General features: G+C 47.0%; 1 protein-coding gene across 7 annotated transcripts in view; it reads left to right on the top strand.

The window, feature by feature from the left end:
- Positions 1 to 15,463, top strand: part of PTK2 (protein tyrosine kinase 2) — a 258,431-nt gene that overhangs the window by 28,226 nt on the left and 214,742 nt on the right. Inside the window, exons 3-4 of one of the 7 annotated variants that reach the window (XM_047842379.1) lie at positions 2,376 to 2,463; positions 6,411 to 6,537. The exons of 4 other annotated variants lie outside the window; for them this stretch is intronic. The gene's annotated coding sequence lies outside the window, so the exon portion shown is untranslated. Of the gene's footprint in view, positions 1 to 2,366; positions 2,464 to 6,410; positions 6,538 to 15,463 lie in introns of those variants that run through there. 2 more of the 7 variants (XM_047842377.1, XM_047842382.1) reach the window with 2 other exon arrangements.

The following is a 15,463-nucleotide window of genomic DNA, read 5'->3' as shown; positions in this document are numbered from 1 at the left end:
GTCAGTTCGCTTTCCTTCTTTGTTCCCGTTTCTCCTCCAGACTCACTTTTGTCTCTGTGAGGATTAGGTGTTTCGGGAGGGAAATGAGGTCATGCAGTTTCAGTTTCCAAGTAAGGCCTTCCTACCCTTTTTTCTTGGCTGCGAGAGGTGCTTGCTCTGTGTGCCGGTGCCCTTAGCGGACAGTGTGGGGAGGGCCACGCCCGGCTACTTACATCTGCCCTTGGCCCCCGAGCCCCCTCCATAGTCTGTGTTTCTTCCTATGACAGTGCGTTATATTTATTTGGGTGCGAGTCTGTGTTTCTGGTCTTTAAGGGCAAAGATTTTGTTATTTCATCTGGCATCTTTTCTGCTTAACCCACACATGGTTTTCACTAAATGCTGGATGAAGGAATATTTAATATTTGCCACATAATAAGTTCTCTTCCTACTAGATTTAAATAAGAGAGAGAATATCAGGTTCATTAGCTGTTAAAAATATTTCGTTGTGGTCGAGCACGGGACCATTTCATGGGGAGGCACTATTTTGGACAAACGACACAAAACTTTGCTCCTTAATGTGATGTGCAGTGACAGGGGATGGGGAGGCAACGAACCAAGAGCCAGTTCATGGCTCACTGGACCTTGGGCCTCAGGACGTAATCTGCTGCTTCTGGTTTGGTGCTCTCCTCCCCCTGTTTGAAAATATGTAAATCCAGGAAAATTACCTTCTAACCAGTCTTCCTATAGTTGTTTCCCCCAATTCTGGACAAATGGTGAGGCCGCACAAGTAAGCCTGGCTTTGCACAGCGTAAACTTCACGATGTGCTGAGATGCGGGTCCCTTGATTTACCTGAGTGCCGTGGTCCCCTGGAGCCCCCGTAGGATGGATCAGGTTCTCTTCGGTTCTTGCTTCGTTGTCGGGTGTTGTGTTAGGAGGCACAAACTTGGGTTGGAGGTGTTTTCCAATCGGAATTCTAGGAAAGCAAGGACAAGTTTTCAGAGGAGTGGAATTGCTGGTGTGTGTATGGACGTTATGTTCAGGGTTAATGAGGTGTAGGGAGGCGGTAGATGGAAAGGAAGGCTGCCCAGAGAGCACAGACCCATTCTGCAAACCCCCATTCTGTGAATAAAGACAGCGCTTGTAGCATCAGGACAGCTGAGAACAATTGACATAGATTGAACCCTGAGGTTCTGTGGCCGTTTATCCAACAGAGAGTCCGTAGCATCAGGCAGTGCTGGTGGTGGGCTGTGGAGGGCAGCTGTCAGTCGTTGTTCAGCGTGGAGATGCGACCGAGGTTTGAAAAGCCGGCGTGTTGGGAGTAGACACGGGGAGGCGGGGTGGGGGGCCGAGCCGAGGAGAGCCGGAGGCTGTGGAGGGAACCGGGTGCGGAGGCTTGGACCGGGGTAGGGAGACTGGGGGTGGTGAGAAGCAGTCGGGCCCCGGGTGGATCTTGAAGGTAGAACCGGCAGGATCTGCCGACAGATTGGATGAGGGGTGTGAGGAGCGAGGGAGGAGTTGAGTCGGCTCCAAGGCTCTGGGCCGCCACGGGCGGAACTCGGTTTAGAGGGGCAGAGGCGGACTGGCTCGTGGGCACTCTGGGTTTGCGGCCCGCAGGGATCCCGGGAGGGCTGTCACGGGGGCAGTTGTGAGTAGGCATCCGAGCTGGGAGTGGCAGTGAAAAGGCAGTGGCGCTCTGGTCACGGAGTGGGTGAGCACAGGGAGGAGGCGGCAGGAGGGCTGAGCCCAGGACCAGGGGGAGCCGTGGTGGGCTCCGAGCGGGTGTCCGGAAAACCGGAAGCGCTGGCGCCGTGGGAAGAGGGGAAGAGAACGTTCCGGGACAGGATGTGATCAGCTCTGTGAAGAAGTGTCAGGAAAGGTCCAGATGAGGGTTGGGGTTTGACCTTTGGGTTTGGTGACTAGGGGGCTCTCCGGCGGCACCCAGAGCGGTTAGGGGGAGTGGTGAGACGGAATGCCTGCCAGGATGGTGGTTTGAAGCTGGAGAGAGTAGCGAGACGGATTGCGTGCGGGTGACTGAGGTCCAGGGTGCACGGTCACCCTCACGCTTACCCAGCCGTCTGGGTGCTGAGCCGCCCAACCCGGCCACGTCCTCGAGGGACGTGGTGGTGTTCTCAGGTCAGGTGCAGAGCTGACAGCAGCTTTCTCCACGCTTGTGGCCGGTGGGCGTGGCGCCAGGTGTCCGGCCACGTGCGCCGCCCTCGCCGCCCTGCCTCTTGGGGGCGTGGGGACCGGCACTCGCAGTGTCCCAAGAGACTGTTCAAGGGGGAACAGAGTAGTGGTCTAAAAAAGTTCTAGGAAAACAAAACACTTGTCCTGCCTGAAATGCTTCTATTAGAGATTGTTTCCTTTTCTTAACTAGAAATTCCGCTTTGTCCAGGGGTGGCACGTGCACGTGTCCAGAGCAGTGTTGAAGGTGAACGCAGACCCCAGGGCCCTGCCCCGCCCTCCACGTCCGCCTCCCACAGGTGCGTGTAATCGTGTAATCGTGCCTCGCTGCTGCTTCGGGTGTTTACACCCCCGATCCTCAGCCACGTGTGTGTGGGGTCAGGCGCCATCGTGGGTCGGCTTTAGAAAAAGTTACATTTTGGACTCCTTTCTTCCTTCCCCCCAGAGTTCTGTCAGAATGTTTGTTTAGATCCCCATTTTGGTTAATTGTTTTGACTTTGTTAATGTTGCTCACTATTGAGCTAGTTAATGTAACATGATTCCATTTCCTTTTTGTTCGGCTTTGGTTTTCCGTTTTTTTGAACTTAGAGTTGCCACTTTTTTTTTTTTCCTGTTTGCTTGACATTCTTAAGAGTTCTCACTCTGACAGCTTTATAAGGAAGCCAGACCTCTTAATAACATTTTCATGTACTCAAGCATATTACTTCTGTCTTCACCCCCAGGGACATCTGCTTCCTTCCGTGAGGGACAGGTCACTCTCTTGGCCTGCTAGAAATGGTACCAGGGTTGAGGACACAGGGCAGATCTGGGAGGAATGGATGTGACCAGGTAGAAAAGGGTGATTCGGGGGCGCCTGGGTGGCTCAGTTGGTTCAGCGTCCAACTCTTTTTTTTTTTTTTTTTTTTTTTTTTAATTTTTTTTTCAACGTTTATTTATTTTTGGGACAGAGAGAGACAGAGCATGAATGGGGGAGGGGCAGAGAGAGAGGGAGACACAGAATCGGAAACAGGCTCCAGGCTCTGAGCCACCAGCTCAGAGCCCAACGCGGGGCTCGAACTCACGGACCGCGAGATCGTGACCTGGCTGAAGTCGGACGCTTAACCGACTGCGCCACCCAGGCGCCCCATTTTTTTTTTTTTTTTAACATTTATTTATTTTTGAGAGACAGAGATGGAGTACAGATGGGGAGGGGCAGATAGAGAGGGGGACACAGAATCTGATGCAGGCTCCAGGCTCCGAGCTGTCAGCACAGAGCCCAACACAGGGCTCAGATCCACAAACCGTGAGATCGTGACCTGAGCCGAAGTCAGACGCTCAACCAACTGAGCCGCCCAGGTGCCCTAAGCTCTGATGCTTGATCTCAGCTCAGGTCATGATCTCACAGTTCGTGGGTTCAAGCCCTGCTGTCAGCTCAGAGCCTGTTCGGAATTGTGTCTCTCTCTCTCTCTCTCCCTCTCTCTCTCTCTCTCCCTCTCCCTCTCTCTGCCTCTACCACACTTGTGCTTTCTCTCCTTCTCTCAAAATAAATAAATAAACTTAAAACAATTAAAAAAAATAAGAAAATGCTAATTGGGAAGACACTGATGGGAAGCCGGGAGGGAGGGCACCATGTCTTCCTGAGGGAGCAGGGGTGAGAAGGGTTGGCAGTAGTTGGGGAAGGACATTCTTGGTGGAGAGAGCAGGAATAAGCAGAGCTGGGTGAGATTTGTTAACTTCGAAAGCCTGCGTTGTGCCGCCTTGCCAGGCCAGATGTAGTGGTTATAGACTCTTCCTCGAAGAATTTTAAAGAGGTTTTCTTGGGAAACGGGACATGCAGATTGTTCAGCATCTGTCATGAATGTTTCATTTCTTATTTTTTTTTTTAAGATTATATTTTTTGAGTAATTTCTACACCCAGTGTGGGGCTCAAACTCACAACCCCAAGATCAAGAGTCATGTGCTCCACCGACCAAGCCAGCCAGGTGCTCCTGTCATAAATTTTCTTTTTTATTTAAAAAAAGGCTTTTTTAATTAAAAATTCTTTAACATTTATTTATTTTTTGCGAGACAGAGCATGAGCAGGGGAGGGGCAGAGAGAGAGGGAGACACAGAATCTGAAGCAGGCTCCAGGCACCGAGCTGTCAGCACAGAGCCTGACGCGGGGCTCAGACCCACAAACCATGAGATCATGACCCGAGCTGAAGTTGGACGCTTAACCGACTGAGCCACCCAGGTGCCCCTAAAAAAAAAAAATTTTTTTTTAACATTTATTTATTTTTGAGAGAGAGAGTGTGAGCAGGGGAAGGGCAGAGGGAGAGGGAGTCACAGAATCTGAAGTAGGCGGTGGGCTCTGAGCTGTCAGCACAGAGCCCGATCAGGGACTTGAACTCAAGGACTGTGAGATCATGACCTGAGCCGAAGTCATATGCTTAACCGACAGAGCCACCCATGCGCCCCTCCTGTCATAAATTTTTAAGGTCTTAAAACCTGAGTGTAGGATATAGCCAGACACTTGAATCCAAGAGATAGTCTCTTTTTTTTTTAGTGTTTATTTATTTTTGAGAGAGAGAGCATGCAAGCTGGCGAGGGGCTGAGAGAGAGGGAGACAGGATGTGAAGCAGCCTCCAGGCTCCGAGCTGTCAGCACAGAGCCTGATGTGGGGCTCAGACCCGCAAACCATGAGATCATGACCTGAGCCAAAGTTAGAGGCTTAACCAACTGAGCCACCCAAGGGCCCCTAAGAGATAATCTTAAACTGTTGATTTCATGAAATGGTTCATGGAAAATTGTTTATTGAATATCTGTCACAAAGGCAGCCAGCCACTGGTCACGCAGGACTGAATACTATGCGAGCAGGATGAGTGACCACAGGACATTGAAGGGGTGGCTGCTGTGTGTCTAGCTGGACTGGTGGGAGGGTTGGGAGGTATCCTTGAGATGTGCAAGCACAGCCCTCACTGTTTGGTGTAGTTCTGGAAGCCTGTGGGGAAATAAGCCATCGGCAGTGAGATAGTGCAGAACCAAGAGTGATTGGATTGGCTTCGTTTGAAAAGAAGCGTCGCTCAGTTTGAAATGCGGAGGCAGAATTGTAAGGAATAAAGTCCACAAATATCCTTCATGACTGTCCTCTCCAGGGCACCTTTCATGTAATTGTGCTGCCACACCTTTTCTGTCGATGCCTGGCCGGCTCATGGATGGTCAGGACCCTGCATGTGCAGTGGGTCTGCCGTGTCTCAAGTTCAACCTTTTACCCAGAGCTTTGTGAAGTGCATCCTTTATCTTGCCAGTCTAGGTACGTTTCTGATTCAGGAATTATACGTCATAATCGTGATATTTACCATTTATGTGTCAGTTATTGTGTGTTTGAATCGTAGTTTTTTTTTAAATTTTTTTAACATTTATTGATTTTTAAGAGATAGCATGAGCAGGGGAGGGGCAGAGAGAGAGGGAGACACAGAATCCGAAGCAGGCTCCAGGCTCCAAGCTATCAGCGCAGAGCCTGATGTGGGGCTCGAACTCACAAACCGTGAGATCATGACCTGAGCTGAAGTCGGATGCTTTAACCGGCTGGGCCACCCAGGTGCCCCATGAATCCTATTTAGTTTTTTGTAGTAACTTGGCAAGGTAGTGATTTCTGTCCCGGTGTCCTAGAGCAGAGGCTGGAGCTAGCTTCTGAGGAGTCCACCCCAGGCTCCACATGGTGGCGGCAGGCTCTCACGTTCCCTTACGGTCCTGTGTGCGGGCCCTGGATGTAAGAGTGGGGAGTGCTGCCCCCTACTGAATGGCCCGCAGACCGTCCTCAGGATCGACTTCCTTTTTGTCATGCGTCAACCACATATCCACGTGGGAATGCATTGGCGTTGTCTCTGCAAACCACGGCACGTGGTCCTCATTCGTCGGTGTTCCTGGCTCACACTGAGGAAACAATGTGCTTTCATCACACACTTGTGAAAATAGGGAAACAGGCAACTTTTCCAGGGATTTGTACATCCTGAGTAAGGGACAGAGGGGATGTCTTTTTCTTTCTACCTGCCTTAGCATATCATAGACAATTTAGAGGGGCACAGGTAGGGTGTTGGGAGTGGGGATGGCAAGGAAGCAGTTTAGATTCTTGTCTACTAATAAATTCTAAGTGACCTAACAAAATAGACAAACTTTCCTGCATTTCTTCTTTGATAAACTATTAAAAAGGTAGGTGTTTTAGCAAAAAATTCACTTGAAAAAATGGCCAAAAGATTTGAGTAGACATTTCGTCCCTTTTCTGTAGGTCACAATAAGCACAGAAGATGCTCACCATCGTTAGTCATCAGGGACGTGCACATGACAGCCACAGCGAGGTAGCATTGCAGTCCTACTAGAATGCCTCACATTTGCACGAAACAAGACAATAAAAGGTGACAGTGCCCGGTTGCGAGGATGTGGAATAGCTACAGCTGTATCATGCTTTGCTGGTGGGAGTGCAGAGGGTTGTAACTATAACGCTTTGGAAAAGAGCTTGGCAGTTTCTTATAAAATTGAACATACGCTTCTCATACAACCCAGGAATTCTACCCCGAGGTCTTTACCCAAGAGAAATGAAAATTGGTGTCTACGCAAAGGCCTGTATATGAACGTGTGTAGCGGCTTTATTCATACTTGCTTAAAATGGAAAACAGCTCAGATGTCCATCAAGTGGTAAATGGTTGTGGTTCACCTGCACAGTGGAATCCTGGTCAGCAACAGAAAGGTGCTAACTACTGACATCTTCAAGACAAAGGGTGAGAATCTGCAAAGCATCTATGACGTGAAGGCACAGAGCTCTGTGCAACCGTGATTCCACCCTGATAACGTTTGGGTAAAGCCAAAACCATGAGACCACATCAGATCACTGGTTGCTTTGGGCTGAGACAAGGGGAAGAGAGGATTGAGCACAAAAGGGCATGAGGGCACTTGGTAGGTGATGGAAATAGGCCATAGCTTCCCTTCCGGGGGCGGTTATACCCCGGACGTGTTAGTCAGAACCCATCTAACTGAATGTTTTACTGCATGTACATTTTTCCTCAGTAAGCCAAGCTTAAAAAAAAAATAGGTGACTTATGTATATACACACGTAGATCATACACACACACACACACACACACACACACACACACAGGAGTACTCACTTATACACACACTTGAGCTCGCTTTTTCTTTCCAGTGGATTAAATTTTATTTTTCTGGATTAGGTATCCTAGAAGTTTAAGTAAAATAGATTTTAGCACAGACACTGTTTCTGAAAACGTATAATCTTGGAGTCTTTGATTTTTTTATATTTTTTCATGACCTAAAGGCTTTATAACGTGGTTTTTGTGTAAGACGATTATATATTATAGATATAAATAAAAACAGAAGAGACTTTTTTTTTTAAAGTTTTTTTTTTTTTCAACGTTTTATTTATTTTTGGGACAGAGAGAGACAGAGCATGAACGGGGGAGGGGCAGAGAGAGAGGGAGACACAGAATTGGAAACAGGCTCCAGGCTCTGAGCCATCAGCCCAGAGCCCGACGCGGGGCTCGAACTCACGGACCGCGAGATCGTGACCTGGCTGAAGTCGGATGCTCAACCGACTGCGCCACCCAGGCGCCCCCAGAAGAGACTTTTTTTTTTTTTAAATTTTTTTTTTTCAACGTTTATTTATTTTTGGGACAGAGAGAGACAGAGCATGAACCGGGGAGGGGCAGAGAGAGAGGGAGACACAGAATCGGAAACAGGCTCCAGGCTCTGAGCCATCAGCCCAGAGCCCGACGCGGGGCTCGAACTCACCGACCGCGAGATCGTGACCTGGCTGAAGTCGGACGCTTAACCGACTGCGCCACCCAGGCGCCCCAGAAGAGACTTTTTAAAGTTTAATTATTTTAGGATTCCTTCCATAGCGTTCAAGCTCTCGTAGCTTTGGAGAAAAATAGTTTTACTAGCTTTAAAAATTAATAAAAGATGTTTTCTCTGATTCACGACAAACTTAATTATATGGTCTTCAGCTCTGTCTTTAGTCAGCTCTAATTGTAGGGTACAATTATATTTTAAACTGCTAGAAATAAGAATGTACACAGAAGATAATTCAAGGTGGCTTCACTAAACTTAAGGCTTCCTTGTGATTGTAAGTCAAGTCTCTTCAAAGTTTGCAAGAGGATTGCTCATTATTCCTTACTATGTGGTGCTTTTTGATGTCCTGCAGAGCAGTTATTTAGCATTTTTTCCTAATAAACCCTTTTTAGGAAAGCCACAACAGTGGGCAGGGAGGGGGATTAAAGTGGAAAACTGTGTGTATGTTTAATTGTCATTTAAAAATCAAAATTTGTTTGACTTCAGAGCATAAGAAGGCCATTAATTCAAATGATGAGGTCTTTGTGTGATTTTATGATCAGAGGGTGGGTATTAGAGTGTGTGGTAATAACAGAATCAGTGGCAGAGTAAGGTGCATTGTAATAGGACCTTCCTGAGCTGCTTTTTTGTTTCTTTATTGCGTGTGCTGCTCTGTGTTCTTGAGGCTCGCTGTGCCGTCTCTGGTGACGCAAGTGTGCCCGGTGACATCAGTGTGCCCAGACGTGTTCGTTGCAGCCTCTGCCTGGTGCCCTTTAGACGGTGATTGCACAGCAAATACATAGCCTCCTTGATAGTTGCATTTGGGAACAGGGGAGAGAGAATCGTTCTCCCTCACGTGTTTTATTGTCTGACTCCGTCCCCGGGTTTTGCTGCGGGAATCTCTGCGCTAACAACCCTCGTTTTGAAGGGTCGGACCTGTGCTGGGACACTTCTTATGGCTGGTGACATTTCCAGCTGCTGCCAGCCAGGTGGCAGCCCTGGTGCAGGTGTCACGGTGTAGCCGCAGGGACGTGGGGTGGCACTGCGTGCCGTGTCGGTTCCAGCGTGAACGGTCTGCCCCCGCCATACCACGCACGGTGTCCGCGCCAGACAGAATGCCTCCTGGTAGGTTACAGCGTGACTCACTGGTCATGTGAAAAGTGGTACGTGCAGAATAGAACCAAAATAGGTGTGGAGCGTGAAGGTTTAAGAATACTCAGCCACGCTTGTTTTCTTGTGTGTTCCGAAAGGGCACTTAATCCAAAAGGGTCTTCGTAAGCGAAATGTACCGAAAGACGTGAAAGTCCGTTTCAGCTTCTCTAGATGACTTGGGAGCCTCAGTGTGAGCGCCTGTCATTCCCCGTGTGCGGTGGCACCCTTCCGCCTTCTTCCTCAGCATGGGGCTGTGTGGGTAGCTGCCTCTGGAGGCCCTCCCACCACCACCTTTTCTGTTTTGCTGTTCCTTGGTTTTTTGTTCACTTAAACCTTGTTTTCTTTTAGGGAGAAGTCGTGACAAGTGGTGTAGTCCGCTTTCAAATACCCTTCACCTAGATCCACCAGTGCCCCCCTCCCTCCTTCCTCCTGTCTGTCTCTGGATAGGTACAGACGCACAGGGGTGAGCGCGCACACACACACACACATTTATTTTTTACTGAACCCTTTGAGAGTAAGTTGCAGACATAATGCCCTTTCACCCTTACATACTTGAGTATTTACTAAGAACAAGGACTTTTTACATAACCACAATATAATCAGTATAACATTTAATGTTGCCATTTTATCTCCTATACAATCCCTGTTCACGGTTTTCCAGTTGCTCTGTTGTTTCTAGCAGTTTTCACCCCGACACAGGATCCAGTCTAGAATTACAGGCATGATTTATTTATTTAAAAACTTTTTTAAGTTTATTTATTTTGAGAGAGAGAATGTGCAGGAAGGGCACAGAGAGTGAGAGAGAGACAGAGAATCCCAAGCAGGCTCTGCACCATCAATGCAGAGCCTGATGCAGGGCTGAATCTCACAAATTGTGAGATCACGACTTGGGCGGAAATCAAGAATTGGATGCTTAACCGAGCAAGCCACCCAGGTGTCCACGTGTCTTAGTTACTGATGTCTTTGTAGTCCTTTTAGTCTGGATATGGTGCGCAGCCATTCTCTTTCATGACATTGACAGTTTTAAAGAACGTAAACTAATTGCTTCGTAGGGTTCCTTTTGAGTTCCTTTGATGTCTTCTCATATTAAATTCAGATTATGCATTTTGGGGGTCAGACCATTGTGGAAAGTGATGTTGTCCCTTTCTCAGGGTCATATCCTCTCTCATAGCCATTGTGTCCATCTCAGAATGGCACATGGTGCCAGTTCGTTCTGTTATTGGTGACATTAACGCACAGGAATTTGTTAGGCCTGATGAGTCTTGGACGCTGCTCCTGACCTGCTGAGTCAGAAACTTAGGGTGTGAGGCTGTGTTTTCAACAAACCCTGAAAATGATTTTGATGTATTCTGAAACTTGAGAATTACCGATCTTAGGCGATCGAGTTAGGATTGCGTCTGCCTACTGTCTCTACTCTAAAATGAGCATTTATCCTTTGTGGTTAATGAGTAATCTGTAGGGAAATATTTGAGGCTGTGTGACCTTTTGAACTTTCAAACCGATAGTTCGGTCACCCACTGGTGGTTCTTGCTTGAAACAGTTCTTGCGAGCTGGTTGTGCAGCCGTGGTTCTCTCACACCGCTGCCCCTTCTTGTTTATCAGCTGGTGTCCAGCTGCCAGGACGAGTTTCCTCTCCTCTGTTCGCTCACTCACTCATGTCATCCGTCAGAACTTCACGGATGCTCGTTTGACTCAGTGGCTTATAATCCTTGACTCATTATTCATTTCGATGCTAGACTTCTCCCTGGTTTGGCCTTCTCCAGGATCATCTCCTGTATTTTTTTTGACACGTCCCTATTAATTTTTGAGCTTTTTCTTCCTTTTGGTACAGTGGCGTTTCTTGTAGTTTCTCTGTCGCGTCATGGAATCAACCGTTTATCCAAGTATCCCTGGTTCCTTTTAGTGGGAAATGGGATTTAGAGGTGAAGGTCTTCATGACAGGCATGTTCACGTGCTACCTGGTGGTACTGCTTCCCAGCGCTGTCTGTGTATGCACGCACGCGTGCACACCTGTGCTCAGGGTGCAGAAGGCTTGCTTGTTACATTCTGATGAGCTGATGAGGTCTCTGATCACTTTTATTGGCTTCCAGTGGGTGCATTGCTTGCTTTCTTGCCTCCTCCCCTCCCCTCCCCTCCCCTCCCCTCCCCTCCCCTCCCCTCCCCTCCCCTCCCCTCACCTCCCCCCCTTCTCTTTTCTTTTCTATTCTATTAAGTTTGGGCCTCTGTGTGTGTTGGGGGGGGGTCTCACATGTACCTTTATATTTTGGTGGTCAGTCAAAGGTTGGGGTAGAATTTATTCTCAGATTTGGGGTTTTATCTTGGGGTTCCCTTGCTTCCAGCATCCGTCCTCTAAATTTCCGTTGGTCCACCAGCCCCCATTTCTTCTGAGACCTCATGCCAGGAAGACTTTTCTTTCTGCCACCAGAGCTCGCCCTGGGTTGGGAGACACATTTAGTCAGAGGGGCAGCAGGCTGGCTCTGGTGCGTGCCTCTGGGCCTCCTGGGTTCTCCTGCGTGTGCCTGCCTAGTCCCACTGTCCGCCGGGGCTTTGGGCAGTGTTTATTTATATTCACATTTGGAGCGCAGCGTTTTGCAGCCTTCTCGTTTCCAAAATTTCCCCCTTAGATTTACAGCCACCGTCCTGCTACATTGTGATGGTACAGTAAGGCGCAGTCCTGTCCTGCCAGAGCTGGGGCTCACAGGCTTACCAGGCAGGGAAGTCGCAAACACTCAGTTTGGACCAGAGGCAGGCGCAGTTTTGAGAGTAATTTCTTCTCCTGTTGTTGCCTGTGTGGTCATCTTCTGGTCCCTTCCGGGAGTGGTTCTGGATGAATTTGTCTGTTTTTTATAACTGTCTGCGCCCCATCATCTTCACATAACCGTATGGGAGGCCCATGCTCCCTTTTGTCTTTTATTTTTTCCCTCTGAAATCTAGATTAGTCTTTATTTTTGTATACAACATTTCATTATGATAATTTTCAAACGACAAAGTTGCAGGAATTTATAGCTAACACCCGTCTACTCATAGACCCCTTAGATTCTACCCATAATGTGTTGCTGCTCTTGCTTTATCACATAAGTCACCAATTATCCATCCCCCTATATAGTGACCCGTTTTATTTTCTAGGGTGCATTTCAGAATGAACTGCAGATACCAACATACTTCACCCTGTGTATTTCAGCATGCATATTGTTTACTAGGGTTCGTTTTTCGTTTAGGGGATTTTTCTTTTCGTGTAAAATTGATATACCAGCAGCATATAACTCAGGTACACATTCACCGAGTTGTCACAAATGCACCTTTGCATGAAATGTCATCTTTGCAACCCCAACACTTATCAAAATCTAGACCACTGTAATTTTCCCCTAAGGTTCCTTCACACTCATCTGTGCTCACATTCCTGCCCTAGTTCCCTACTGCCGTCCTCACCCCGACCCCTGACAACTGCTATTTTATTTTCCTACTTCAGATCGGTCTTGCCTGTCCTGGGATTTCCTGTCAACAGAATCATATTGTATGCATGGTTGTGTAAGGCTTTTTTTTTTTTTTTTTTTTTAGCACATTATTGTTGAGATTCACCCATGTTATGCATGTCTGTAATCTGTTCCTTGTAATTGCTGAGTTGTATTTTGTTGTATGAGGCTATCACATCTTGATTATCTGTTCTTTTCTTGATAAGCATCTTTAATTTTGAAAGAAACTTTTGCTGGGTGTGTAGATTTTTAGGTTGACAGTTGTTTCTTTCAGCAGGCTAAACATGCGTTTCCATATCTTCTGGTCTTTGTGCAGGTTTCTGAAACTCGTTTTCTATAACTTTTCACCTCTGATTCTCTGCCTTGCATATTTCAGCCGCTCCGCTTCCCCAGACTGGAAATTTCCTCTCCTCCGCTGAGGTTGCGGTCCTGTACTTGGATTCCCTTCCCGCCTTGTGGGCCATGGTTGCTCCCAGCTGGACAGAGCAGGGTGCTGAGGCTCGCGGGCCTGCACTGCACATTGTCTCAAGATCTGAAGAAAGTGGTTTCACGGATTTTGTCCACTCCTCTATTTGTTTACCATGGAGGGCTGTTTTCCGTTCTAGTTCCTCCTTCATGGCTGAAGTGGATGTCCCGAAGTCCATGCAGTTCATATACTGTGTTTCTCGGTTTTCCGGAAAATGAAATGGCAGAAATTGACTTGTTTCAATATGAGTTTAGCCACTGATTTTACTATCTGGAAAATCGCAAGTAATTTCCATTTGACAGAGGGAAATCTATATTCCGGCAAAGCTTTCAGTTTAGTTATTTTGTTATTAAACTGGCCTAAGATAAGTGGTGCATTCGGCTGCATTATAGTTACCGGAAAGTAGCATTGCTTGCCTGGGCTACCAGGCAAGCTGGGCTGTTGGTCACAAACAAAACGCTCAGTCCCACCTCCAGGCAGAGGCTTATTTGTTCCAGGGCCTTACCCGCCCCCACCCTGCTGGTGCTGCCTTGGCGGATGTGAGCGGGAAGCGTAGCCAGGCCTGGTTATGCGTGAACGTGAATAGGAGGAAATGTGGGAGGATTTGTTCATTCATTCAGCACATAGTTGAGTTCCTGCAGTGACCCAGGCTCTGTACTGTTCATTTTTTCCTCTGTGATCTTTTCAGAGATTTGGAATTGTTTCTGGCTCTTCTAGTTTTTGACATAAATTTTAGTAACTAAATCTGCCCCTTTCAAAATACCTTTGTTAACTTGTGAATTTGAGATTATCATCGATAGCTAATGCTAGGACAGTACAAGCATTAGTCAAAATAAACGAGTGTGTACATACCGCATAGTTTTTATCTACTGGTGATGGCTGCTTTGAAATAAAAAGCCCAGGAGAATAATGGTGTTTGGGTATGTGTATGACATTTGTTCATAACCTTGGTACGACCTAGGTTAGGACATACTCTAGAGTGAGGGGCTGCCTGGGATTTCTGGGCCCTATGGCTAGATTGGTACTTAAAACTTAACAGGGGAGGATTTGGGCACCCTCTTCTTGACCTGCGGTGTTGACGGAGGCTACCTGTTGCATTTATGTGGAAACTCTTGATCCTAAGTTTACCATTTTGGTGGACTGAGGGCAGATGAGACTCGATCAGGCCTCGAGTTGAACTTTACATATGTCAGCAGCAGTTAGGTATTTGGGCAAACCTTAATCACACTTGTGTGTTTCCTTTTGCCATGAATTCTGTTACAAGTTTCTTGAAAATTTTGAATTAGTGAATATATAAGATGTTTTAATAAAAATTTATTGGCGTTTTTGAATTTGACTTTTAATCTTTAGTGTAAATCTTTAGATTTGAAGATTAGGATATACTTTTATTTATTAGGCAGTAAAGATCATTTTCTGTTAGTGTGTGTACATCTGGAAGATTGTTCAGACAGTTGAAGAAAATGTACCCTCCTTTCTAGGTTTGCCCCCCCCCTTTTCTCCACCTTACTTTTATTCAGGTAGTTATTCAGGGAAGGCAACGTGTTCCTTTTTATGGAAAAAAAAAAAAAAAGGACTTAGTTCCCGAGTGGGTTTTGTCAAGAAGGGGGTGAAAAGCACGGTCAGGTTTTTGCATGGCGTCAACACAGCAATCGCGATGGGTCTTTTCCTTTTGGGACGTCCTGCCGCTGCTGCCAGGAGGTCACCCAGATGGCAGGGCAGAGCTGTTTCCTGGCTGCAGTTTGTGGACTTGGTGACCAGTGGCCTCTGTTTGCAATATGTGTATGGGGAGCTTGCGATAGATGTGCACGGGGGCGGGGGGGGGGTAGGGAGAATGCGTTGTCTTCTTCGGTAACTAGCCAGATGAGGTTGAGGTCAGCCAGGTTTAAGGATAGAAGAATGAGATTGCACAGAGTATAGTTTGCAGCCGCGGGAGACATTTCTGTCAGCTGCTGCATGGAAAGGTTATGTTGTATTAAGTGTGGATTGTACCTTCGAGGTCACGTGCAAACAGCTGTCTCAGTGTTCTTCATAGGTTTTGGGACTAGGAGTGTGTAGTTACGTTTTACAGTTATTTTTGTGTTCTCTTACTCTTGTTAGATTAATTCACATTTCTGTTATTTACTTAAAGATAGTATTTGATTTCCATAAAAGCTTGGGAAATATGTATTAGGAAATTCCTGTACTCAAAGGTGGTTCCTAGGCAGTAATTCACGATGCCAAGGAAAGGAGTGTGCGTTAAGCCCCCTGTAAATATAGTCAGATTTCGTATGTACTGGGAGTAAAAAACAAATGGACTTCCAGAAATAATTTAAATGCACTTTATGTAGAAAAATTCATTTATAGCTTTATTTTTAGCAAAATGAGGTGTGGAAATACTTAAAACCATAGCGAAACTAAATTACAGTT

The sequence above is a fragment of the Prionailurus viverrinus genome, chromosome F2 (assembly GCF_022837055.1).
Source record: "Prionailurus viverrinus isolate Anna chromosome F2, UM_Priviv_1.0, whole genome shotgun sequence".
NCBI classification, from domain to species: domain Eukaryota; kingdom Metazoa; phylum Chordata; class Mammalia; order Carnivora; family Felidae; genus Prionailurus; species Prionailurus viverrinus.
This window is presented reverse-complemented; position numbering and strand designations above follow the sequence as displayed.